The sequence below is a fragment of the Somniosus microcephalus genome, chromosome 2 (assembly GCF_052327205.1).
Source record: "Somniosus microcephalus isolate GS21.2 chromosome 2, FLI_Smic_1.0, whole genome shotgun sequence".
NCBI lineage: Eukaryota > Metazoa > Chordata > Chondrichthyes > Squaliformes > Somniosidae > Somniosus > Somniosus microcephalus.
Genome location: NC_140988.1, coordinates 138,187,385 through 138,211,910, shown reverse-complemented (window position 1 = coordinate 138,211,910; position 24,526 = coordinate 138,187,385). Strand labels below are relative to the sequence as shown.

The 24,526-nt window shown below is 49.7% G+C and overlaps 1 protein-coding gene across 4 annotated transcripts in view; it reads right to left on the bottom strand.

Moving 5' to 3' along the window:
• Window positions 1-24,526, bottom strand: part of pde5ab (phosphodiesterase 5A, cGMP-specific, b) — a 216,616-nt gene that overhangs the window by 150,261 nt on the left and 41,829 nt on the right. The gene's annotated exons all lie outside the window — the stretch shown is intronic.

The window sequence follows — 24,526 nt, the reverse complement described above, 5'->3', positions numbered from 1 at the left end:
ATGCAGCCACTTAAAGTAAGTGACTGTATTTGAAGATAAAAATGTTGGTAGTCATTACAAAGGCTGCTAATTTTTTTAAACATATATTTTAGCCATTGGAAAAGTTGGGTAACAAAAATGGGATAATAACATTTTGGTTAACATAAAAAGCTGGTTCTGAAACAATAAATGTGAAAATAGGAAACCAAGTCTGCTGGTCAAGTGATGGAGCAGTACAGCAATTACATAGAATTAAGTAGAATTTACAGCACAGAAACAAGCCATTTGGCCCAACTGGTCAATGCCACCTCCCACCTTACTTCATCTCACCCTATCAACATATCCTTCTATTCCTTTCTCCCTCGTGAACTTATCTAGCTTCCCCTTAAATGTATCTATGTTACTCACCTCAACTGCTCCACGTGGTATCATGTTCCACATTCTCATCACTCTGAGTAAAGAGGTTTCTCCTGAATTCCTTATTGGATTTATTAGTGACTAGCTTATATTTATAGTCCCTAGTTCTGGTCTCCCTCACAATTGGAACCATCTTCTTTATATCTAATCTATCAAAACCATTCACAATTTAAAAAATCTCTATCAGCCTGTCCAGTCATTCCTGATAGTTGTACCCGCGCAGTTCTGGTATCAGCCTTGCAAATCTTCTTTGCACTTTCTGTAGTGTTCCTTTTTGCAATATGGAGACCAGAACTGTGCACTGCATTCTTAGTGTGGTCTAAACCAATGTTCTATATAAGTTGAACATAACAGGCTAGAAATTCATCTGCTTACAGCCACTCCATAACGCCATGAAATGGTGATAAAATGGCAGCTGCCGCTCTTTCACCAGCTGGTGGTGGGTGCTGCGGCGGCTGCCATATTTTGTCTCCCCCTTTGCACTGCTGGTAACTGGTAACGCCCTGAAAGAAAAAATGGTGGCGTGGTCACGTCAATCGGCGTGCAACGCCGACTTAATGTCATCAATGCAAAGTTCGACCCTAGCACTGAATTCAACGCTGGGTCCTAAGCACACCGGGTTAACCGCAGACTGACACTGGTGAAGTCTGCGCCTCTTAAAGGGACACACACATCATTAGGTAAGTTTGAATGTAAGGTTTTGGACTTTTTTTTATTTTATTGAAGTGGTGGCTTGCTGCAATAAATGTGAAAAGTTTTTTAAGTGTGTAGGGAGTGCTGCTGGACGCTTGCAAAGCACTCAGATGGTAAATGAAGGCCTTTGAGGAGACAGAACATGCTGTGAATACTCAGCAGGTCACGCAACATACATGGAGAGAAAAACAGAGTTCACGTCTCGGTCGAGATGTTGCCTGACCAGATGAGTATTTCCAGCATTTTATGCTGTCATTTCATATTTACAGCATCTGCTTGCAGAGGGAAGAAGAAGGCACAGAAGAGGAGGAAGCAGAAGAGGAGGACACAACACAGACAGCCCCTTTGTGGCTGGGATATCCAGGAAGAAATCATCCGCCTGTGGTCCCAGTGAACACTACCCCAATTCCGCTTTCAACATTAATCCCATACCTTACCTTCCATCGGTTACTGACCATCACAACGCTCACTTGGCCACGATGCTGAAATAAAAGCCACCACAAAGCAAACTTTCCAATCCACCTATATATGTCTAGCTGTCCAATGTGACATCAGGAAATCAACTCATCACCTGTATGCATTCTCTTAGTGACTATCTTGTGCGTGCCTTTGCCTATCCTACTGATGTCACGCAGTGCTACCCCAGTGGCTGCAGCATGGCTGGTGGAAGGCTACTGATTTTCAGTGGGGGACACTGCAAATGGCCTTGCTGGCTGACCTTGAGGAACTGATGGCTGGGAGTGTCAAATCAATCTTCTTCTTCACTCTCCTCTCCCTCTTCTTGGTCACCCACTGGGTGGGCAGGCTGCATTTCTTGGGTGTGTGAAATGAGGGAGGCACAAGTGTGGCGTTGTGGTGACGGGAGGTTGGGAAAGCATGAAGGAGGATAACGTATGAAGATACCAGAATCTTATATCCTTTCAACCCCGCCACAGGCCAAGGGCTCAGCCATGCCCCTGTCAAGAATGGCTGGGACCGTCTCCTCCAAGGGGGTGAGGTGAAGCTAAGAATGGGAGATGTGGCTCGTGATTGGTGCACATTATTACTAGGTGAGTGACTGGGGGTCATGCTTTGAGCAGTGTGTGATGCTAGTGGTGCAGTTGGTAGAAGATGGCTTTTGAAGATGCACTCACTAACCTTGACCAATGGCCTGAGGTCATGAAGCTTCTTTGGGCACTGGAGCCAGATGGTGGGGGCGACACTGCTGGCAGTGATGGCCTCGGTGATGCACTCCCACATCCTTCTTCCTGGAGAGCCTCCTGGCCCCTGTGGGTAGAGGGCCTGCCTGGCAGTGTTGACCCCCTGCACAAAGCTAGAGTGCTGCGTGAGAGACCCTGGGTGCCCCTTCCCTGGCTTGCCGAGCCATTTGTGTTAGTGCTTCATTTTAATTTGTATTGCTTCAGTGTGCATTGCCCCTTTAATACTCAGAGCTCTTCATTTTCCACAATTCCTTGCGAGCTCCACAGCCTCGCTTGCTGTGGGAAGCTGTAACGCTGCACCTGGACAGGAACTTCATCTCAGATGCCTCCAGCCAAACCACCAGGACAGCGTTGCACAGAAGGTAAGCGCTACGCTAACAGTCTCCATGCCCCCCAGACCAATTTTGCCCCGTTAGTGTTGCGGCTATTTTCAGCAGCCGTTATCTCGTTACCAGTGCAACTTTGTTGGCGATCGCGAATTTCTCCCCCAACTTCTCTGCTTTGAAATTCTAATCCTCTAGAAATGAAACCTAGCGCTTTGTTTGCACTTTTTTATGGCTTTGTTAACCTGCATTGCTACTTTTAATGATTTGTGAACCTGTGCCCCTAAATCACTTTGAGCCAATTTGAGTCCAATTTAGACTCTTAGGGGGCTACATTCAATAACCCCCAAAAACGGGCACGAGGATCCGTTGATTGTAATGCAGGCAGCAGGCCAATTTTGTGTTGCATGCTCATTTCTATGATATCAGCGTGCAGCCAGCGCTAACTGCGCTGTGCTTTGGCTGCTGCATCAGCAGGGAGCCCAAAATCTTTACTTGCTAGCACCAGTTAAAGCTGCAGTGCCATAAGAAGTTTAATGACCTCACACAAGTGGTCAAGGTCAGTAGGTGCATCTTCAAATGCCATATCCTACCAACTGCACCACTAGCCTCAGCCAATGCTCAATTCACCACACCCCCATCACTCACCTACCAGCAATCTCTATCAATTAGGACTCATACCTAACATTCATAGCTTCACCTCACCCTCACACACTTAGCACTGTTGCAAGACTCCCGTCCACATCTCACAGCTTGCACACGCTGCCAGCTATCAGCTATTCAACCATGACAGCCACACCACACAAACAAATTGTGCGACACTCACTGACACACTTCCCTCTCTCTTGCAGGACAAGGTGGTGCACAACCGGAGGCAGCAGGAGCTAACATGTCCTAACCCCCATGGAGGAGACGGTGCTGACCATTATTGGAATGGAAATTGCTGAGGCCATGGCCAGCGGCAGGGCTGAAACCATCGAAGATGAAAGTATCCTCATACCTAATACTCCTTCTCCATCCAACTTCCCCCTCATCTAACAATCTCTTCTGATTTACAAGTTGCAGATGGTGTAAGCATGCACCTCGTGCTTTCCCACCCTCCCCTAAACATAACCTTACCCTTGCACCTTTCTCCTTTCAGATACCCAAGAACTGCAACCTGGACAGGCAGTGGTGCAAGAGCAAGAAGGCAGTGATAATGAAGACACACCATCACTCGATTTCACACTCGCAGCCACCAACTCAGATACTGACACTGCGTGTTATTTAGAGGATAGCACAGAGGTGGGATCTGCACGTGGTGTGACACCAGGCATGGTTGGCCTGCAGCCAGTGCAGAAGGAAAGGGTAGCGCAGGTGTCAGCTTGCCAGAGGGCGAGGTCACACACGAGTTCTGCTGCAGAGGACTCAGTTGAGGACTTCGATGGAGCAGGCTACAGAAGAAGGTTGTTGGGTATGCACAATGAAATGCTTCGGGCATTGGGAAGCCTGCCAGAAAGCCTGCATGCAATGTCAAGGAGCATGGAGGAGTCCGGCACCAACTTGGCATAGGGCTTTGCGCAGAGCTTGGGACCCATCCTTTCCAGCATGGAAGTGGTGCTCAACACCATTGGCACACTTGTAGACCCAACCATGATGTAGCGTCTGTGGCCAATGTCTCAGCTTCCATTGGAACACAAGCAGCAGCCATCATATGTCTGAGTGCTGCAGTGGAAGCTCAGACTGCTCTCATGTAAGGTCAGCTTTCTACCATGCACGCTCAGACTGCTGCCATCATGGCTGTGGATTACAGTGTTCAAAGGGGCTTGCAGAGTGTCACAGCAGTCCAGCAATCTGTCCTCCAACAGATTACTAGGATTATTGAGATGCCGTCCAGGGGGAGTGGCAGCAGTTCCATGGAGCACGAACCTGCTGTCCTCTCTCAGGATGACAGCATTTGTCCTCCCACCACTGCCACTCTGTCAGTTCCCTTGCTGTTGCCTGTCAGCCTGCCAGCCCAGACTGCTGTCACCCATGCCAAGATGGTGCAATTTGCAGATGGCCCAGAGCTGTTCAAGGCCGTCCTCCAAGGCCATCTGCAGTCCCCTCTACTGAAAGTCAGCAGCCTTCCACCAGTTATGCTGCGTAGGAGCACTAGGACAGGCAAAGGCACATGGAAGACATATATTAAGGGAATGCACATGGGTGATTAGTTTATGTTTGTATACAATTATGGCATGATTTGATTTACTAATTTGGTTTGGAATGTTTATTTTGTGGAGGCTTTTATTTTTGCACTGTCGCTGTGATAGTCAGTGACAGAGTGAAGGTAAGGTGTGGAACTGTTGGTGAATCGGGAATTGGGTTTGCAGTTACCGGTATTGCACTCGGATGAGTTCTTCACGGACAGCCTGGGCAAAAAGGGGATGTCTAGTTTGCCACCTCCCTTTCTCCTCCTCCTCCTCCTCCTGAGCTGCTCGCCGTGTAGCTGGTGGCAAGGGTTGTCCCCTCATGGTGGCGAGGTTGTGGAGCATGCAATAGACCACCACAAATCTTGACATCCACTCAGCCGAGTACTACAATGCTCCTCCAGAGTGGTCCAGGCAGCAGAAGCATTGTTTCAGCATGCCAATCGTCTGCTCTATCACATTCCATGTGGTAGCATGGCTTTCACTGTAAGCATGCTGTGCACGTGTGCATGGGTTGCGCAACAGAGTCATCAGCCATGTCGTCAGCAGATACCCCTTGTTGCCCAATGGCCACCCTTTGGTTTGCCATGGTGGCTGAAATGCAGCTGGCACAGTGAACTGCCACAGAATGAAGACATCATGACTGCTGCCAGGATACTGAGCAATGACCTATATGATTCGCTGCCTATGGTTGCACACCAGATGGACATTGAGTTAGTGGAATCCCTTTTGGTTCTGGTATATGGCAGAGCTGACACGCGGCACCCACAAAGCAATGTACATGCAGTCAATGGCACCCTGCACCATGGAGAAGCCTGCAATCCTAGCGAAGATGCGTGCTCGCTCCGCCTGCTGGTCTCTGGCAAGAGAGAATGAAATATAGTCAGCTTTCTTTGAATAGAGAGTCTCAGTGACCTGCCTTATGCAACAATGGATGGCAAATTATGAAACTGCGCGATGTTGCAAATATCTCCAGCTCTAGCCTGGAAGGAGCCAGACGTATAAAAGTTCATCGCCACGGTCACATTTACAACCATTGGCAATGCGGTCCTTGCCCTGTTCTGAGGTTGCAATTCTGACTGCAGCTGTGACTATGACAGCAGATTTTAGTGAGGATGTCCTTACCGAAGCACAGACATCTCAAACATTGCTTTTTGCTGAGGTTCAGATAGGTGAATTGCTTCCTGAACACCCTGGACAGTTATGACCGCCGACTGAAAGCCCTTCTCCCCCTCTTGCTTCTAGCAGCTTGTCCTGCTCTGCGTGGCCTCTGTTCATTCTCCCAAGTCATGCTGTACCCCCAGGGGAATTCCTACTAGTGCACCCATGTCTGGCAGTGAATGGTTTGTTCAGAAGCTTTGAAGTCAGCAAAAAGTCCTTCAGTACCTGCCACACCATTTCCTGTAGACTTTTGCAACTTAACACTTGTAGAATCGTACCAACCGCCAGAAGAAATCAATCAGCATGTGACATGTAAGTAGTTAATAATCTCTTTAAAAAGCACTGGTGGGGAGGTCCTTCCTGCTGCTGAACATGTGCGAGGTTAAGAGAGGGCATTAGCTGGAGCATTGAGCTCCAAAATGGCACTGCTGGCATTAAATCAGCATATGGCCTGCATACTTCCGGCAGACGTTCACTGCTCACGTGCTAATGCCCTCACCAGCGCAATTCGCCCCACAAGTGTGTGTATGCGCCGCAGACACCATTTTGGAGCTTTAAGGATATTCGTACCACCGAAAAAATTTGCGCCCTTATTTTCCAAGGAATAGATGGCCTCCTTATTCCTCCTACCAAAATGCACCACCTCACACTTATCTATATTGAAATTAATTTGCCACTTTCATATCCATTCTACAAATTTGTTAATGTCTTCTTGTATTTTGTCGCAGTCTTTCTCAGTATTAACTATACCCCGAATTTAATGTCATCTGCAATTTAACCACTGTGCGAATTCTGGCAAAATGGATGTGGTCAAAATGAGTTTGTAGTAAGGGTGATGGTCTCACTTGTCACTTCAGGGCAATCTCCCAGTAGGACAGTGTTGAAGAATGCCTGGAAAAAGGTGGAGGAAGACAGCACAGCTGCTGGTCAGTGCCACTGGCAGTACCAGCCTAATGGAGTATGTTGCTGCAGGTGTCCTTGCAACAGATGGTACAGCTCTGCTTCTGGAAGATTGCTGACCTGGAAGCAATGTAGTTATTTCCACCTGATTGTTGCCAGGAAATTGTACATCACCTCTGCCCGTAAATCTAGATTGAAGGTTATTAGCAATCTGCCTGTGATTCAGACAGACCTGACTGGCATTTCTCATGTTCTTCTTTCTTCAAAAATCAGAAATAAGGGTGAATTCCCATAGGGAAATCTACTGTCCCAATATTATGCACATAACAAAGCACTTGGCATAATGTCTCCTGATCAACTAAGTAGAAACTAAGAAAAAAAACAAGAAAAAAAGGTTGATATTTTAAGCCTCCAGATCTTACTATAGGGCTCTTTAAATGCACTTCTGTTAACTGAACATTTTAGCAGTTTTGTACACCCATCATATGTGGGTGGGGAAACGACTGACGAGAATGCTTGGAAAATTTGGCGGATGTCTAAATGACATCATCAAGCCAAATTTTAATGTAAAGTCTTAGACATGGGAGTGGATCCCAGAGCACAAGGACTCCAGGCAATTGCAGTTCACGCCTTGCGAAGCCTCGGGTTCCCGTACTCAGCACACTAAAAAGAGAACACCTCTCGCATCGGAGGCCCTGCAGACTCAAGCTGTTCTGTCAAACAGCCACGTAGACTTTCAGTGCAACATATAATCGATCGATCGATCAATCATTTCATTCATTTAGTAAGGGAAGATTTTACTATTTTACACTACATTTTGTGTATTTAAGATAGTATCTGACTACTATCTGAATTTATGTTTATAAATTATTGGGAGCGTAGAAGTGGGAGTGATGATCAATATTATGAGTTGGCCTGTTCCAAATTTACCAATTTAACACTTTGTTCTCACCAACGTGCGTGGTCCCTTTAAATCTGCTGTGTGGTATCTCTTCCAGCGGCAGGAGATGGTGAGCGGCCTGCGCGGGACCTAGCAATTGGTGTGCGACCGTGTGGCCACGCACTTTAGGGGGAACATTGGTGTTCGGCCTTCAACAGCTCACCAAAACTTGTTACGTGGCCCTCCAACCCAAATAATTGCCCACCGCTGCTCCATTGTATTCTACAGCTGCACAAGACATTGCAAGATCCTTTATAGAAATCTTACTTCTCTACAAATGTGTCTATCCTCTCCAATATGAAAGCACATTTTGGTCTGAGCACTAACAGCCAGCAGCAGGAACTCACACACGACTTCAAAAATATTATATTACGGGTAGTTATTATTAAGACTTTTTATTGATTGAGAATTGCAGTAAAACCCTGCAAAGACCATTTGACTTTGTACTAAGCTTATTGTACCCCTGGGTAGAGATACACTCAAAGATCTTCGTACAAAGGTCTTGCTAGCTTTAACTTGCACTCTTGTTACCAGAAAATTTTTACCAGAAAATTGGAAGTGCTTCTTGATCTGATTTAAAGAAATGGATGAGGTAGCAGCCCTACCAAGGAAAACTGTAAGCTTTCAGAGAAATATATCTCATCTTATTGGAGCACAGACCAGTACATTGAACTATTAATGCTACCTCCTGAAATCTTATGTAACTAGATTTACAGAGAAGGTCACTAACTTTCCTCTTCATATAAATAAGATATCGGGATAGATTTTATCTTCACCACCTGGGTGGCAATCTGGCAGAGATGATTATCCAGTTGTTACAGGACCCGCCTAATTTACATTCCATGGATTTCACTGGTGTGATGGGTGAGCAGGATTTGGTGTGGGATTGGATACGGGCAGCAGAGTTTTGGATGGGCTGCAGTTTATGGAGGGTGGAAGAAGGGAGGTCGGTCAGGAGAGCGTTGGAATAGTTGAGGCTGAAGGTGACAAGGCATGGATGAGATGGATAGCAAAATACTGCGGATGCTGGAAATCCGAAATAACAACAGAAAACGCTGGAAAAACTCAGCAGGCCAGGGCAGCATCCGTGGAGAGAGAAACAGAGTTAAAGTTTCAGGTCGATGACGTTTTGTCAGAACCAGTTCTGATGAAAGGTCATCGATCTGAAACGCTAACTCTGTTTCTCTCTCCACGGATGCTGCCCTGGCCTGCTGAGTTTTTCCAGCGTTTTCTGTTGTTATTATGGCTGAGATGGAAGTAGGCAATGGTTTGATGGAAAGGTTGTAGGGTCTGGAGCTGAGCTCGGGTCAAATAGGAGGCAGAGGTTGAATATGCATCTGATTATTCAGGTACAGTAGCATAGTGGTTCTGTTACTGGAACTAATAATCTAGAGGACTAGACTAATAATCTGAAGATGTGAGTTCAAATCCCACCATTGCAGTTTGTGAATTCGGTTAATTAATTAAATCTGGAATAAAAAGCTAGTATTTTTGTAAAAACCCAATTGGTTTACTAATGTCCTTTAAGGAAGGAAACCTGCTGTCCTTACCCGGTCTAGCCTATATGTGACTCCAGACCCACAGCAATGTGGTTGACTCTTAACTGCCCTCTGAAATGGCCTAGCAAACCACTCAGTTGTATCAAACCACTACAAACAAATACAATAAGACTTTATTTATGGACCACTTGGCATCGACCTAGGCATTGGATTCGGACATGACAAAGGCACACCCAGCCCAGTCGACTCTACAAAGTCCTCACCCCATCCACCACCTTAAACATTCACTCCCTCCATCATCAGCGCACCTTTCCTCCCTGGCCCCGTGCTGAATGAGTCCCTGTTTTCAGGACTTGTCCCCTCCTTTTCAGAACCCACCCTCAACCCCCTTGGCACATTCATCTGAGAACATTGGGTCAGCCTCCACATCTACGCAAATGACGCCGAACTTTGCCTCTCCGCCACCTCTCTTTACCACTCCACTGCTTCTGCCTCTGCATTGTCAGACTGCTTGTCTGACATCCAGTCATGAATGAGCCACAATTTCTTTCAGTCAAATATCGAGACGACCAAAGCCATTTTCTTTGGCCTCTGCAACAAACACCATTCTTATTACATTCTCTTCCCCAGCCACTGTCTCAGGTTGAACCAAATAGTTTTTTTTATTTATTCATTCACAGGATGTGGGCATCGCTGGCAAGGCCAGTATTTATTGCCCATCCCTAATTGCCTTTGAGAAGGTGGTGGTGAGCCGCCTTCTTGAACCGCTGCAATCCGTATGGTGAAGGTACTCCCACAGTGCTGTTAGAGAGGGAGTTCCAGGATTTTGACACAGCGACGATGAAGGAACGGCGATATATTTCCAAGTAACGATGGTGTGTGACTTGGAGGGGAACTTGGAGGTGGTGGTGTTCCCATGCGCCTGCTGCCCTTGTCCTTCTAGGTGGTAGAGGTCGCAGGTTTGGGAGGTGCTGTTGAAGAAGCCTTGGTGAGTTGCTACAGTGCATTTTGTAGATGGTACACACTACAGCCACGGTGCACCAGTGGTGAAGGGAGTGAATGTTTAAGGTGGTGGATGGGGTGCCAATCAAGCGGGCTGCTTTGTCCTGGATGTTGTCGAGCTTCTTGAGTGTTGTTGGAGCTGCACTCATCCAGGCAAGTGGAGAGTATTCCATCACACTACTGACTTGTGCCTTGTCGATGGTGGAAAGGTTTTGGGGAGTCAGGAGGTGAGACACTCGCCGCAGAATACCCAGCCTTTGGCCTGCTCTTGTAGCCAGAGTATTTATGTGGCTGGTCCAGTTAAGGCTCTGGTCAATGGTGACCCCCAATGGTGGGGGATTCGGTGATGGTAATGCCGCTGAATGTCAAGGGGCGGTGGTTAGACTCTCTCTTTTTGGAAACAGTCATTGCCTGGCACTCTTATGGTGCGAGTGTTACTTGCCACTTATCAGCCCAAGCATGAATGTCATCCAGGTCTTGTTGCATGCGGGCATGGACTGCTTCATTATCTGAGGAGTTGAGAATGGAACTGAACACTGTGCAATCATCAGCGAAGGAAGGTCATTGATGAAGCAGCTGATATACATGCTAAAAAGCTGAGGCCGCAGTGCCCTGGGGAACACCACTTGTCGCATCCCACAAATCAGAGCATGTTACCTTTATCTCTACTTTCTGTCTCCTACCTCCCAACCAATTTGCAACCCATGTCACAAAGTTACCTACAATTCCGTGCATTTTCATTTCTGCCAATAATCTCTTGTGCACAACATTCCAGCCACATAAATACTGTGGCAACAAGAGCAGGTCAGAGGCTGGGTATTCTGTGGCGAGTGTCTCACCTCCTGACTCCCCAAAGCCTTTCCACCATCTACAATGCACAAGTAAGGAGTGTGATGGAATACTCTCCACTTGCCTGGATGAGTGCAGCTCCAACAGCACTCAAGGAGTTCAACACCATCCAGGACAAAGCAGTCCGCTTGATTGGCACCCCATCAACCACCTTAAACATTCACTCCCTCCACCACCAGCGTACCATGGCTGCAGTGTGTACCATCTACAAGATGCACTGCAGCAACTCGCCAAGGCTTCTTCGGCAGCACCTCCCAAACCTGCGACCTCTTCCACCTGGAAGAACAAGGGCAGCAGGTGCATGGAATCACCACCACCTCCAAGTTCCCTTCCAAGTCACACAGCATCCTGACTTAGAAGTATATTGCCGATCGTTCATCGTCGCTGGGTCAAAATCCTGGAACTCCCTCCCTAACAGCACTGTGGGAGTACCTTCACCACACGGACTGCAGCGGTTCAAGAAGGCGGCTCACCACCACCTTCTCAAGGGCAACTAGGGATGGGCAATAAATGCTGGCCTTGTCAGCGACGCCCAGATCTCATTAGCGAATTAAAAAAAACCTTCTGGAAATCCATGAAGACAACATCCATAGATATACCTCAATCCACCGCGGTAGTATACTCCTCAAAAAATTCGATTAGATTTGTCAGGCATGACCTACTGTTCACAAATCTGTGCTGACTCTTTTATCAGCTCATACTTGTCCAATTGCTCAGTCATTCTGGCCCCAATAATAATTGTGAGGCAGGAAAGGAACGGGGGAGTTGGGGGACTAGGGTGGGTGGGGGAGTAATTAGTGGCAGGATTAGATTTACATTTTTCAAATTGCTTTCCTGGCCACAGCCAGCCAGATTAAGGGGCTGGCTGACTGTTGGGCAAGTAGACTGCAGAGTGGCGGTAAGTTGGGCATGGGGTGTGGGGGTGGGGGGGCGGCGGGGGGTGTTGTATATCAGAAGTCAGGAGGGAGAGTGTAATAAATTTGAAGTTGCTTTAGATTGTCTGTCCAATAGTTTGAAGCTGACTCCATATGTATCAGTTATGATTTTATTTAAGCATAAGTGAGAATTAATATATTACAGTATTTAAGCAGCAGTTTACATGGAACAATTGAGAATTACATTACTCCATTGATCCTTGGGTAGAAGGCATGGCCCATTCCTCATACTTTCTACTCATATGCACGTCTACACCTGTCTGGTCTCCTCCTTGGCCCTTCTACACTGAGAATGGCTCAAACCCCCTCGGGTATACCCAAAAACCGGAACTGCGGAAAAATCCATCCAATCATAGGCACAGCAAGTTCTGTGTTCAGGCTCAGGTCTTGGGCCTCCCTTATCTGCTTTTAGCCTTAGCCCAAGCTTTTTCTGTTTTTACAGTTGATGACGCAGGACTTTGAAGGCAACAAGAGTTCCAACTGTAAATGAAACCTAGATTTAACATGCTTTTCCCTAATTCTAATGGAGGAGAAATAAAACGAAAGTAATAAAACTATAGACTAGCAATCTTAATATTAAACTGCAATCTAGCAAAGCTTAATACTGAAAAATAGTAAAAGGGGATTATATTTGATCATATTTTAACAAGTTCAAAAGTTCTCGCATTCCCACAGACATAGGAAAGAGATAAGAGATATTGGCCTAGAAATTCAGTCGCGCCACTTCTGGGGCACTAAAGTCGGGCGGGCGCTAAAGTTAGCGCCCGCCGGAAAGTGTAGGCCACTTCGCCGAAATTCAGTAGATTTGGCCAAGGAGTTTGGGCGAGCGCTGAAACTGGCGTTGCACTCCTATCTTTAGGTGCTAAGCCGGCGGTGCGGACTGATAACGCCGAGGCCGGGCGCAGCGCAGGTGCGGTCATGTTTTGATTGACAGCAGATACCCTGACGCCGGCCAGCTCTTAAAGGGGGAAGGGTCGACTTTGTCTGCTGCCACGCCCTGGATAGTGGAGCCCTGCAGCTAGGCCTCAACACTGCTGGTGGACCCAAATAGCGCCTGAAGCCATGCAGAAGGCCCGTGAACGAGCGCAGCGCTTCTCAGAGCATGCTTTGAGGGCGCTGCTTAAGGCTTTTGAAAAGAGAAGAGAGATCTTGTGCCCGGACAGTGGCAAGAAGGCTCCCAGGAGGCAGTACAGGAGAGCCTGGAGGGAAATCGCCCACAGGGTGTCATCCACCAGCGATGTCCCCAGGAGTGCGGACCAATGCCGCAAGAAGTACAACGACCTCACTCGGATGGTCAGGGTGAGTACCCTTTCCAGTGTCCTCCTCATCCTTGCATGTGCACCTCACAGTATGGGCAAAGGGACCTCAAAGGCCTAATGGCCATCCCTCCTCCCGCAGCTATGGCACTGGCATGATCATCTATAGCACTTTCTGCACTTTACACACTGGCCAAGCTATTCGACCATGGGAGGCAGTGCACACAACAACAGGGCACCACACTGGCCATGCTATTCGACCATGGGAGGCAGTGCATACAACAACAGGGCACCACACTGGCCATGCTATTCGACCATGGGAGGCAGTGCAGACAACAACAGGGCAACACACTGTACTTAGAGGCCGTCCTTTCTCTTGCAGGCCAAGCTGGCCAAGAATATGAAGAGCCGGAATGTCACCGGGGGAGGCCGTGGCCAGTTCCAGGAGCTCAGTGACCTGGAGGAGCGCGTGGCTCGACTCATGCGTGGCCGGGTGGTTGGCCCCATTGCTATTGGAGATGCCGACCCTGTGCTGGGCCCCAATGGTAAGGACATGACCGTTTGGACCTCTCTCGTTCCCCTTGCGCATCAGATCTACATCCTTTGCCACTGTCCGACCAATGCGCATAATGCCACCACTCATGCCTCCCTCGCTGACGCCCTGTCCTCACTCTAAAGCTACTCTTGTGCCTTCCTGCTTTCAGCTGGTGAGGAGGAGGTCCATGAAGCTGAGAGTGCCAGTCCCTCGGAAGAGGAGGACGACGAGGACCAAGAGGAAGGCGGCACATCGGGGGAACCCACATCCGCGCCAGGGGATGGCAATGGAGGGGACATGTCTTGCCTGGAGGAGAGCCAGGGGGAAGTGTTGCAGGGGGGTGCAGCTCCTGGGCCCAGTGGCGTCCAGGCAGGCGGGAAGGGTCGGGCAGCACGGCTGCCTTCTCCCCAGAGGGGGGAAGTGTTGCAGGGGGGTGTAGCTCCTGGGCCCAGTGGCGTCCAGGCACGCGGGAAGGGTCGGGCAGCACGGCTGCCTTCTCCCCAGAGGGGGGAAGTGTTGCAGGGGGGTGTAGCTCCTGGGCCCAGTGGCGTCCAGGCACGCGGGAAGGGTCGGGCAGCACGGCTGCCTTCTCCCCAGAGGGGGGAAGTGTTGCAGGGGGGTGTAGCTCCTGGGCCCAGTGGCGTCCAGGCACGCGGGAAGGGTCGGGCAGCTCGGCGGCCTTCTCCCCAGATGGAGAGTCCGCCCTCCAGTCCGGAGACGGTCCTCGCCCAGGAGGTGCGCCTCCTTGATGAAATGTCCACGGCCTCCGAGCGGCGCCACAACGAGTTCATGGGGGTTGTGGGACAGTTGCCTCAGGCCATTGAGTCCCTGGCTCATAGTGTGGCCGCTTTCGGGGACTCACAGGCCAGGGGTGTCGACCAACTCGCGGCAGCACAGGACGCGAGTCGCGAGTTCATGAGTGGTGCCGTGCAGACACTGGCTGATCTGATGCGGGCACAGAACAGGGCAGTTCGGGCACTCACTTCTGCCACACTCGCTGTGTCACGGAAGCATCGACAGGGCACCCGCCGCCCTGCTGCAGCACAGCGGTCTGGCCTCCACCAGATTGCTGCGCTTGCTGCAGTGCCAGCCCGGCCGAGTGCCAGTGTCTCTGGCGACCAGCGAGCGCCTGGCATCAGCCAGCTTGCCCCCATTGCTGCAGCCGCCACTGCCACTCCCCCAGCCAAGGTGCGACGAGCTGCTGCAGAGACTGATGCTGCCCAGCCACAGCTGCAGCAGTCAGCAGCCGGACCCTCCAGGGCCGGACCTCGTCTAGGCCGACCCCCAAGGGCATCTGCCGTTACGCATTGTGGCCCTCAGGAGCCTTCCCCCAGCCTTGCCACACCCACAGGGCCCAGGTTGAGGCGGAGCAACAGGTCGGGCAGGGGCCGGAGAAGCCTGCACAAGGACTCGCCCTCTCGGCACACCAAGTAGAGGGTGTCGGCAACTGTTTTCTTTATATGGGGGTGTTTGTGTTCTGGAGGGGGGGGGCTTATTTTGGAAAGGCCGAAGATGAAGGCCAATTGGATTGACAAGTTTTGTTATTCCTCCCCAGGTTGTGGGAGTGAGATATGTTTTTCACTGTTTTTTGGGGGTCTTGTCTGTTTTTGTGTTTCATGTGGGAAGGGCCCTGAGTTTGTTAAATAAAGCTTTTTATTTATTCAGCTTGTCCAGGTGTCATGTTTCAAGTGGTTGTTGCATTAACCGGCTGAGGGCTTGCAGAGCGGCTGCATTCAGGTGCGTTCATTGCCACAAGCCATTCCCTGACAGGGGGCCTAGAAGTGTCGTTCAATAAGCCGCCGGCGGACGGCCCTTGGACCTTGTGGCTCCCTTCTGGGCTGGTACTCCTCCTCCTCCTCCTCCTCCTCCTCATGGTCCTCCTGCTCGTCCTCCTGAGGTGGTGGCCCAACGTGAGGTGGCAGTGCCTGAGTCCTGCGGATAGCCAGGTTGTGCAGCATGCAGCAAACGACGACGAACTGGGAGACTCTATCCGGCGAATACTGTAGAGATCCGCCGGATCGATCCAGGCAGCGGAACCGTTGCTTCAGGACGCCAATCGTTTGCTCTATGATGTTCCTTGTGGCTTGATGGCTTTCGTTGTATGCCTCCTCCGCAGGGGTCCTGGGCGCGCGGAGCGGGGTCATGAGCCATGTGCACAAAGGGTAGCCCTTGTCCCCAATAAGCCACCCCCTTGGTGGAGGCTGTGCCTCGAACATGTCAGCCACAGTAGTCTGGCGCAGGATAAATGCATCGTGGCTGCTTCCTGGAAAGTGGGCATTGACAGCTAGGATGCGCTGCCTGTGGTCACACACCAGCTGTACATTGAGGGAATGGTAGCCCTTCCGGTTGCGGTAATCCTCGGCATTGTCGATAGGTGCCCGCATAGCCACATGCGTGCAGTCAATGGCGCCCTGCACCATGGGGAAGTCGGCGATCCTGGCAAAACCGACTGCACGCTGCTCCTGCCTCTCTAGGGTCATGGGGAAGGAGATGAATTGGTGTCTCCTTGCGAAAAGGGCATCGGTGACCTGCCGGATGCAGCGATGCACGGCGAACTGGGAGATGTTCGCTATGTCCCCAGCAGCGGCTTGGAAGGAGCCGCTTGCATAAAAGTTCAGAGCCACCGTGACCTTCACTTCCACCGACAGAGACGTCCTGCACATCAGCTGTGGATGCAGATCTCTGTGAAGCAGCTGGCAGATCTCTGCAACCACCTCCCTTCTGAAGCGCAGCCTCTTAACACAATGCGCGGCAGTCATGGTGAGATAGGACACCTGCTGGCGGTATTCCCTGAGTGGGTAAGGCCTACGTTGCCGACGCCTGATGGCCCCTCTGCGTCTAGGCATGGCTGGCCCTCTCACACAGCGTCTGCGAGCCCTTCGCACATAATGCTGGAACTGAGGGTTGGAATCCCATGCAGCCCCCATAATAAACTTGCAAACAGTGAAATCACAAAGAGTCAAATTTCCAAGCTCTGGCCAGAAGCCAAAAATACCTCTCCTATGCTGTCCCAAATCAGTAAGGTCTGTTCCTTGGTCTCTGTCCAGAAATCCAAAGCACTAAAGTCATTGCAGCAAAATGGCTGGCCTTTATAGTTCAGTGTAAGTGCCCTTTAATTAGCGCTCCCCGAGGCCCGCAGGGCCTCTGCTGCGTTCCACTTCACAGTTCTTAACAGCGCCACGCCCACATTGGGCGGGCGCCACTGAATTTCCGGTTTGGGGCGCACAAACAGCGTTGCACGACGAAATGACATCATAAGCTGCGCGCGCAGCTGAGCGGGCGCAAACACTTTGCGCCGGCGCTAAATGTCAACTGAAGTTGGGCGTTGGCGCAGACCGGCCTGCGCCCGGGCGCTAAGTGCCTAGCGCTAGAAATCTACCCCTCTTATGGCATTAACGGCTGGCGAACGCAACTGAATTTCTAGGCCATTGCGTTGTAGACAGCTTTAAGTCTCACCTTTTTCTTTTTCACTCTTCTAGCATTAACAATTCATTTTTGCAATAACAAGGACACTTATGATCGTACATCATCCTGAGAGTCTGAACACAGTAAATTTTGCATAACAGCGATTCTAGCAAAAAGCTTAGGGTCATAGAATCATGGAATAGTACAGCACAGAAGGAGGCAAAAAGAAGATAAGGTAGGCTCAAGGTCTGAGCCTGAACACAGAACTTGCTGCACCTATGATTGGATGGATTTTTCTGCAGTTCTGGTTATTGGGGTATATCCAAGGAGGGTTAGGTCATTCTCAGTGTGGAAGGGCCAAGTTGGACAGCAGACAGGTGTATGTGAGGGTAATAAAGCATATGGAAACCTGGGCTTTATAAATAGAGGCATAGGGCTCGATTTTCATTGAGCCGTGGAGTCAGGCTTGGAGGCGTGCGGGGGGGTTAAAATAGCAAACACTGGCGGGCGGGACCCCGCCCCCCGCTTGGTTCCCGACTCCGAGCAATTTTAACTCAGGCGTGTCTGATGGTCCCGACTCCGTCCCGCATCCAACAGGCGGGACTGGTCTTTAAGGCCCTTAATAACCATTAAATGGCCTCTATAATCCTATTTTAACAGGCCCTTGCAAATTTAACCCTTTTCCCACGTAAAACATGCCTGGTGGGAAACACGAATGTGAAACCTGGCGGGAGCACTATCGGATTGCTGATTATCAACTGCAGGTCAACCATTAAAGAGGAGATTTGATCAGCCATCATTTGCAGGTGGCAGGACTTAGTGGTCTCAGGTCTGGGGCAACTTTTAGAAGGCTTAACCACACCTGTGGAAGGTTGGAGCCTGACACCGATCTCCAGTGTGACCTCCTGGGAAACCCCTCTCGCCACCTTCACTCAGCGCTTCCTCAACGGAGGCATATACCAGAAGCATGGGAGCCATTTATTTCCTTCCCATCTGGGCATTAGAGGAGCTTGAGCACCAGCCGCGGAACCAGCAGAACCAGGAACAACAGCAGCACCAGCAACAGCAGCAGCAGCAGGAGCGCCAGGCTGCTGCTCACCCACCTGAGGCTGCACAGGCCAGAAGGGGCCAGCGCCTGGAAGCTCGTAGGCGCAGGAGATACCCCACAAACAGGGTCTACAGATGCAGGGTCACCTATCTCAACATGTCTGAGCAGCAGTGACAAAGGCGGCTCCGACTTGCGCGAGAGGTAGTGACTGACATCTGCGCAATGCTACAGCAAGGCCTGCTGCTCAGAGGACCAGGTGGACAAGCATTACCAGTGGCCGTCAAAGTCACCACCGCACTCAACTTTTTTGCCTCAGACTCATTCCAGGGATCAGCAGCAGACATCAGCACATCTCCCAGGTGGCCGCACACACTTGCATAACGCAGGTAACCGATGCCCTCTTTGCCCTCACGCACAATCACATCCATTTCACCAAGGATCGAGCAAGTGTCACGGTGCGAGCGGTTGGATTAGCTCATCTGGCAGGCTTTCCAAGGGTGCAGGGCATCGTTGACTGCACACAGGTGGTCCTTAAGGCACCCCATCGCAATCCAGGTATTTTTGTCCACCGCAAGGGCTTCCACTCTCTTAATGTTCAGCTGGTGTGTGACCACAAGAAGGAAATTTTGCATGTTTGTGCCATGTACCCTGGCAGTTGCCATGACTCCTTCATACTGCACCAGTCTAGTGTGCCTCCCCTATTCAGTCTGCCAGACCAACTTAACGGATGGCTATTTGGAGACAAGGGCTATCCCCTGAGGACGTGGCTGATGACGCCGTTGAGGAGACCATCCAACGAAGCTGAGGAGAGCTACAACTCCAGCCACATGTCCACCAGAGCTATAATCCAGCAAACCATTGGTTTGCTGAAGATGTGCTTCAGATGCCTGGATAGATCAGGTGGAGCCCTGCAGTACTCAGCAGCCAGGGTCTCCAGAATCATTGTGGTTTGCTGTGCACTGCACAACATGGCAGAACTTCGTGGCTTGCAGATTCCTGAGGACCAAGTGGCTCCTCCAATATCCTCCTCAGATGAGGAGGAGGAGGAGGAGGAGGAGGAGGTGGGTGAAAACGAACATCCTGCAGAGGCCCATCAACCAGCGGCAGCATTACGCGAGAAAACTGCTGCCTAGGATACAAGGAATGCACTCATCTTGGCCAGATTTGCTTAGCCTAGCCAATCAAGCACTTTTGCCTCACAGCTTCTTACCAGAGCATCGACAATGGCCAAGAACCAGCGGATTCCTAGCACTCTGACCACCATACTGACAATTGCAAGTAATCCTAAGCCCTCAATGTGGAAGTCCCAATAGCGAAATGACAGACGCCACAACTGCAACATTTGTCATCAGAATGTTTATGTACAATTACGATGAGATGGCATTTTTACACTAAACACAAAATTCCACCCAAGTGACTACCCTTGCGACTACTTGTGCTTTATCTTCCTCTTACGCGTGCTCCTACATAGTGGTTCCCCTGTGGCTTCAGCAGATGTGGAGGCCCCTTGCTCACTTTCTTGCTGCTCTTGTCTGGACACCTTTGGCAGGCGTCCTCTGGGGTTGCAAACCTGTGAGGGCTCGTCAACAGTCTGCTGCTCCTGCGGCTGTGCAGGGGTTGAGACGTCTATCTCACTTGGGTGTGGACTCCGGTGGGGCTCTTACCGAGGGCTCTGCAGTGGCATGGAAGTGTGAGCGCTTGGAGAGGAGCCCCCACTTCCTTGTTCTCTGCCACCAACCTCCCTCTCAGCGCCTGCAAGTGGCTGGAGAGCACCTTCTGCACATCGGGGGGCCACGGGACCCGTATCTGCAATGGCAGTCCTACTCAGAAGGACTTCCATGAAGATCTGGTTTCTCTGTTCAAGAGCTGACCATCGCTTCTCCAGAGATGTCAGTCTATTCTGAACACTCACCATGTTTTCTACACTCTGGCGACTTAGCTCCTCTATGGCCGTAGCCATCCTCTCGTCTACTGTAGCCATCCTTTCCACGGAGGTTGCCATCCTTTCCATGGTGCTGCGTTCATGCGCCAATGACTCCACAAAGGCTCTGCTGATGTTCGCGATGGACTCCTCCATTTGCTCCACACTCGCAGCGATCATGGGGACAAAACCTGCCAGAGGCTCCTGCACCTGTTCCTGGAGTTCCAGCACTGCTGTTCTTCAGGATGGACCCAGAGGCAGAGGGTCAACATGCAGCTGAGCCGAGCTGGGAGAGTCCTGCGCCCTCCGACTAGGACTCTCCACTGCTGCCCTGTCTCCACAATCTGCTGATGCTCACTTGTGAGCTGTGATACACCAGGTGACAACACTACTCTATCTCGCGATAGTCCCACCGAGGTGTGAGTGTCTGCGCTGGTGCTGGGTTGGCTGAATTCTGCTGACGCTGCGCCCTCAGAGTTTGCAGCTTCCTCTGAGGAGTCTGGAGGCTCAGGCTGTTCCTCCTGGATAGTGGGGCTGGGTGCTTGCGATGTTCCTGTGGGGGAGTAAAGGAAAGAGTCAGAGATGTGAGGCCAAGGTTACATGCACATTGCATATTGCAGATGATCATAAGTCCATCTGTTAGAGCTTCAGAATCATTATCAGCGACTCATGCAATGTCAATGAGATGAAAAACTATTCTGTCACCAGCTTTCTCTGATGCACCCGTCTGTCTGTCCCCCACTTGCGCATCGTCCTCGAGTCCCACGATCTCCAGGACCGCCTCCTCCCAATGGGTGAGGTGAGCTAGAGGGTGGCCCTCCTCCTGTCCTCACTCTTTCCCTTATTGTGAGCTCTCTTTTCCTGCAATGAGGGAGACAAGTGGAGTTTGAGTGAGAATGAAGGAGTGAATGTAGAGAATCCATAGCATAGATGCTTAGAAGGAGACTAAGTTGGAGTGAGTTGGCAAGACCAAGGGCCCTCCCTGTGTTTTGTAAGTTGTTTTCATAGCATCACAGTGATAGGGAGTGTGAGGGCTGCATAATCGAATAGTTAGGTGAATGTGACTATAGAGAGAGAGGGAATGGGTAAGGGTGCATGCATATCAGTGTCAAGTGGGATGTGGAGGAAGAGGTTGCTAAAGCTGAGTGCTGGTGAGGAGAGGCAATGGGGATCAGATTGAGGGTGATGGGAAAGTCATACTCACTTTTCCAGTGCGCAGAAGGTCATGAAACCTCTTCCTGCACTGAAGCCAGGTTCTGCGGATGAGGGACAACGCGTTCACCTCCTGGGCCACCTGGACCCACACAGCCTTCGTTTGCTGCGGAGGCTTCTTCCTCCCTGAAGAAGGGAAGAGCACCTCCTTACTAGCTCTTGCTCCTTCCACCAAAGCTTGCAGGGCGACGTCATCAAATCTGGGAGCAGACTAGGTCTTCCGCTGCTCATTCTGCCTCCAGGTCCCTCTCACTGCAAAGGCCAAAAGGTTGACAGTCTGCAGGAGAAGCAAAGTTTCTTGCAGACCTTAAATGCAGCAGCAATGATGATGTCATCGGAGGAGCGTTTCAGACTGAAAAAACTAATTGGGCTATGGGTTCCCACACGCTGGAACACAATTGCCCAATTATGTGAAAATCACATCAATCTCCCACATCGATTTGGAATCGGGTGGATAACACGAAAAGCGGATGGCACGACCCCAGCCCGCCCCAGTGACAGAATCCAGCCCAATGTTAGTATTATTGAGGTTCTGACATGGAGAATGTGTGGGCACTCTTCTAGTATCTCTTCGCAGATAAAACGAATGTAATGCCTATCATTTAGACAGACTTGTAGATTTCACAGTTTGATATCAGAAGCAATGCTATTCTGTTCAGATTACTGTTAAATTTAATTATTTTCAAATTTGTTTTAAATTCTCTTCATTTGAGGGCTCTTGATCTATAGGTTTTGCAAGCTCCCAAGCCTATCCATCTGTTACACTATACCACATTTAAAAATAATTTTCTCTTGTATAGCCCTTCACTTTGCAAACATTCACCTAACTAAAGTTTCATCATGTAAAAGTGTGCTAAATTAGCAATAATTTACCTGAATTTCCATAAAAATACATGAAATTGGCTATGTGACAGGAAGCAGAGAGTAGTGGTGAACATTTGCTCTAATTTTGTGATGTGGCAAATTAAATATAGGATTCTAAATGTATTAGTAACTGACTAAAGTAACTGACTGAATCTATCAAACGTCACTTACTCACCGAAAAACCTGCTCACTGATGCTCAGTTTGGATTCAACGCTTGGTTCCAGACCTCGTTACAGCCTTGGTCCAAACATGGAGTGAAGAGCTGAATTCCAGAATTGGGGATGGGAGAGTGACTGCCTTGACATCAAGGCAGCATTTGACTGAGTGTGGCACCAAGGAGCCCTGGTAAAACTGGTCAATGGGGATCAGAGGGAAAATGGTTCAGTGGCTGGAGTTATACCTGGCACAAAGGAAGATGTTTGTGGTCAGTGAGGGTGAATCATCTCAGCCCCAGGACATCACTGCAAGAGTTCCGCAGGGCAGCATCGTTGGCCAAACTATCGTCAGCTGCTTCATCAATGACCTTTCCTTCATCATAAGCTCAGAAGTGGGGATGTTCACTAATGATTACACAGTGTTCAGTTCCATTCACAATTTCTCAGATAATGAAGCAGTCTGTGCCACATGCAGCAAGACCCGGACAACATACAGGCTTGGGCTGATAAGTGTCAACTTGCATTTGCGTCACACAAGTGTCAAAACAATGACCACCTCCAACAAGAGAGAGCATAATCATCTCCCCTTGACATTCAATGGCATTACCATCACCGAGTATCTCACCATCGACATCCTGGGGGTCACAATTGACCAGAAATTAAACTGGACCAGCCACATAAATACCATGACTACTAAAGCAGGTCAGAGGCTGACTATTCTGCAGTGTGTGATAGAATACTCCCCACTTTCTTGGATATGTGCAGCTCCAACAACACTCAAGAAACTTGACACTATCCAAGGCAAAGCAGTCCGGTTGATCAGCTGCCCATCCACTGGCTTAAACATCCACTCCATCCACAATCAGCCTATCATGGCTGCAGTGTGCACTATCTACAAAATGCACTGCATCAACTCGCGAAGGCTTCTTTGGCAGCACCTCCCAAGCCTGTGACTTTCACCACCTAGAAGGACAAGAGCAGCAAGTGCATGGGAACACCATCACCTCCAAGCTCCCCTGCAAGTTACTAACTTGATTGAGTTTTTTGATGAGGTAACAGAGAGGGTTGATGAGTGCAATGCGGTTGATGTGGTGGACATGGACTTCCAAAAGGCGTTTGATAAAGTGCCACATAATAGGCTTGCCAGCAAAGTTGAAGCCCATGGAATAATAGAGACAATGGTAGCATGGATACGAAATTGGTTAAGTGACAGGAAACAGAGAGCAGTGGTGAACAGTTGTTTTTCAGACTGGAGGAAGGTATACAGTGGTGTTCACCAGGGGTCGGTACTAGGACCACTGCTTTTCTTGATATATATTAATGACTTGGACTTGGGTGTACAGGGCACAGTTTCAAAATTTGCAGATGATACAAAACTTGGAAGTATTGTGAACAGTGAGAAGGATAGTGATAGACTTCAAGAAGACATAGGCAGGCTGGTGGAATGGGTGGACACGTGGCTTTTGAAATTTAACACAGAAAAGCGTGAAGTGATACATTTTGGTAGGAAGAACGAGGAGAGGCAATATAAACTCAAGGCGTGCATGAACAGAGAGACCTGGGGGTATATGCGCACAAATCGTTGAAGGTTCCAGGACAGATGGAGAAAGCAGTTACAAAAGCATACGGGGTCCTAGGCTTCATAAATCTATATATATAAAGTAGTTGGTTTGTCTGTTTGTCTGTCTGTTTGTCTGTCTGTCTGCTATACACTCAAAAGTTATAGAGCGTACCTACACGCATGTTATATCAAAAGAAAGGTTATGATCAGGGGAGTCTAATAGGCGTATTTACTTTTTGGTCAGACAAAAATTGTTCGGACACTAGGCAAAAAACATTCAAAAATCCGCTCATTAGCGGTTGACCAATCCTACCGCTCATTAGCATTGAGTGACGTGATGGTGGACCAATCCTACAGTTCAGTGACCTGATGGTTGACCAATCGGTGCATCACGGGCGGGACCTAATCCTGCAGCCTCCCGAAACTTCGCCGCCATTTTTTTCATCCCCACAGCGACAGCACCAACCAAACAAACCCCCACATTGCGGCTCCGGGAGGGTGAG